Genomic DNA, 3,662 nt, shown 5'->3' with positions numbered 1-3,662 from the left:
ATGAAACAGTGACGACTTCATCGCTCTCGACGCACCTCTTGCAGGTGAAACTCCGATCGGGATCGGCAATCGAGTCTCCCACGTCCGCGCAAGAATAGTGTACGTACCCGTCACAGCGGTCACACTGGACCAGATTATCGGCGTTGTTCGGTCTGTTGCATATTATACAGTGGCTGTCCGATGGATCCATTGTTCCGTTGTTCGGATGGCAGCCACGTGTGCATCGAACAATCGCAAATCTTTGAAGATTTTTGTTGGGAAGAACTTTCAGTTCGGACGTTGGCAGAACACAATCCCGATAGCGGGTCCGTTTGACACAGCTTCAAAGCTATAATTTTATTTCGCATTGTAGCCGCTGCTGGGCGATCCTGCATAAAACGCGTGGCTTATGCGCCACTCCTCGAAAGGAGACCACGAGCCCAATTTTAAATTGCCCGGATGAGACTCCCAAAGGGCGAGTCCATTTGAAATTTCCTGAATAGGATTTACGGATCGATCCAGCTGGCTACGATCTAAAACGTCCAAACGGGAACACCCTATTATCGCAACATAACCACACAGTCACGACGACACTCAGAGAACGGTGAGAGACCACCCGTACCCTCAAGATCTCACTAGTGAGAAGTTCTCATCATTGGCGAACTCTCTCTTCTCGCCACCAGATCCCTCACTGAGCTGGAAGACACTCATAAAACAACCTAATCAAACTCAACATCTGGAGGACGGGACACGAAACTACCAAAAACCGCGCAGTGATGTGAAATACAATTAAACGATCAAATTGCTAGGAAAGAACATGTTGACACATTTATTCAGGGACGGATACGAAATATATTCACTTAACAACTAGGATAACATACATGTTTATTGGCTACAACTCGAGTTGGAAATCATTCTGTGTGTTTGTGTTCGTTCTACTTCTACACTTCCTAGCTGGTGTGCGATTCCCTAGCTCCTCCTTCTCTATCTAACCGTGCTCAGTGCTCTCATCCGTGACGTCACATGTAATCGAAGCTCGACTGCGTCGATGTCTGCGCTCCGGGTGTTCGACTTTTCTGCAGTGGTGGCAAGACGGCTCACGCACGCATTTTCACGGAACCGGAGGCTCCGAAGACGTTGTCGGAAGGAATTCCGATCTCCGAAAAAGATGTTGGTTGGCTTTAGCAGCACTTCTTCAGTCTTTGACTGGTACAAAAAAATCCTCCGCGGCGCCCTCAGCGGACGCCGCACTCCGCAAAAAAAAGAAATTGGTTGACTCACCGATCGGTACAGCTTACTACTTGGTAGTCGATGACCTGTAGGCCGGGTCGTTGCTCTCACCACCGCGCCGGTTTGGTTGATTGATGGCGGAGTTCGTTGATCGGCTCGTCTTCGCAATGGCGGTTGACTTACGCTTCACTGGGCTATTGACAGCGCCCGCTAGTCAATTGGCGAACTAGCTGGTGGAAGACCTCGTCCACCTGAAGGTCCCCAGGCCTTCTCGGACCGATATGGTAACGGATCCGTCCGCTTCCGGCCGTATGACGGATGCCGGGTATTTCTCGTCCGTCGGGGAAGAAGTGGTTGCGCTTGGATGCGAAGAACTGCGGATTGGAAAAACTGGCGGGGTATCGAACATGAGCACTGGCACCAGAGCACATTCACAGCACATATTCTTACCTCGCTTCTGAGCTAACTAAGAACTCCAAATCGCACACAATTTCTAACGCACACCGATTAGCCTACTGTAGAACGAAACAACTATTTAATCATCTAACTTTATTGAACATCACTTTAAAAAGACCTACTATTGGCACACGAAAACTAAGTAACAAACGCGGACACTTCCAATTCCTTAAACGATCACGGACGAAATGATCGAGTCTTTGAAGCCTCAGATAAGGGAAAGTGTATCTCGGACGCACCCGGAAGTACGTCATTTCCCGAAACCCTTCGTGTACTTTCGTGACTACACAGCTACGTTGGATAACTTGAACGATAGCCGTGCTGCCTTCTCTTTCCCACCTTATCAAGAAAACAAATGGCCTCGACCCAAGGAAGCGTTTGCACCTCATTAAGTGCTCGTTTGCCTACTATAAGGGACTAAATACAATTCGAATTCATTAAAGGGAATTCTTTTATTCTTACAATCTATTTCAATTCAATTATTAACATGCTATATTTACAAAATTTATTTACAAAACTCCTGCCTGCTACAGCATGTTAGTTTTAAGCAAATCCATAGATTAAGTTTTACTTACATTTGGTGTTCTTTTCACTATTTTAGGTTATAAACTGTCCGATCTGTGTTCCCCGTACTAAGTTTTATCTGTTATAATAGTTGTAAGTTAATTGTAAGTAGAGTAACACAATTTAATCAGTAATAGCATTTATCTACCTGGCGAATTCACAAATGTTTTGACAATTCAATAAGGATATTAAGGTAGAAATAAGATTTTAGTTCGCAATATGCTTTAACTGTTATAGTCGACCTTCTCACTTCACTGTTTTTGTCGAAATCGTTTTTTCCTCTATGGCATGTATTGTATCCTATGACAATGCCCCATCAGCCGTCATCGGGTGACGGATGATTAAAGCGAAGGGCGTATTCGGAGCTCACTTCATCGAGTTCGAAACTACCCAGTGGTTCGCCAACAGGTGGTCTTTGTCATCGCTCGAACCTTGGAAGCATGGGGTAGGAACTTATGACAACCAGAGCTATGTTGGACGATCCCCTTATCGACTCACCCATTCTGCAGCCCCGTTAATAAATAGTTATAATAATACTGCAAAACGGTGAGTCGATAAGGAGAGCGTCCAACATAGCTCTGGTCCTCACAAGTTCCTACCTCATGCTTCCACGGGTCAAACGATGACAAAGACCGCCAGCTAAGAGTTGTGTGCTTAGCTGGTAGTGCAGCCTGGGCACTGTTGTCCTTCTGACTTCAGCTAGATTGAGGAGGTACGATCCGAGCGTCTGTTCACCAAGGAGGTGCGGCTCAAACAGCGTCTGTTCTGGCATCCAGCGGCTGAGTATGAAATGCTGTATTGCGTCAGCTATACCTAAGAAGGCAGCCCCTTCAACGCAATGTAGGCAGCGCGGCCCCGGTAAGGTAGCCTGCTGAAAACCTTCAAACACCCAGAAAAGCAATAGTAGAGTAAACGGATTGATTCAACGGCAACAGACCCGGCAACGAATAAAGGACAACGATTGGAAAGTCGGATCTTGGAACGTGAGAACTTTGAATGAACCCGCACGTGTTGGGCTCCTGGCTCGTGAACTGCGGAATGTCGGCGTTAATGTGGCCGCTATCCAGGAGATACGCTGGCCCAAAACTGGAGAACGCGAATTCCGAGCGGTGGATCCCATCGCCAACACTTCATTCAAGTACCACATCTACTACAGCGGCGGCGATAAGGCAGAACGCGGAGTTGGCTTTATAGTGATCGGGAAGCAGATGAAGCGAGTTATTCGGTGGAAGCCGATAAGCGACCGAATCTGTGTGTTGAGGATGAAGGGCAAGTTCTTCAACTACAGCCTGATCAGCATCTATGCGCCAACGAACGACAAACCCGATGACATGAAGGATGAGTTCTATGAGAGCCTTGATAAGGCCTACGGAGAGTGCCCAAAACAAGATGTCAAAATAGTCATCGGAGATGCAAATGCGCAGATCGGCAGA

At 47.1% G+C, this 3,662-nt stretch overlaps 1 long non-coding RNA gene across 1 annotated transcript; it reads right to left on the bottom strand.

Moving 5' to 3' along the window:
• Positions 1–794: 794 nt before the first annotated feature.
• On the bottom strand, positions 795–2,195 carry LOC134291613 (uncharacterized). Its single transcript, XR_009999189.1, has 2 exons — positions 1,660–2,195; positions 795–1,599 (listed from the first exon to the last, which is right to left on the bottom strand). It is a non-coding gene; the product is annotated as an uncharacterized LOC134291613 (long non-coding RNA).
• Between the last annotated feature and the right edge of the window lie 1,467 nt (positions 2,196–3,662).

Source organism: Aedes albopictus, chromosome 3 (assembly GCF_035046485.1).
Source record: "Aedes albopictus strain Foshan chromosome 3, AalbF5, whole genome shotgun sequence".
Lineage (NCBI taxonomy): Eukaryota > Metazoa > Arthropoda > Insecta > Diptera > Culicidae > Aedes > Aedes albopictus.
The sequence above is the reverse complement of the archived record's forward strand: the minus strand, read 5'-3'. Positions and strand labels throughout refer to the sequence as shown.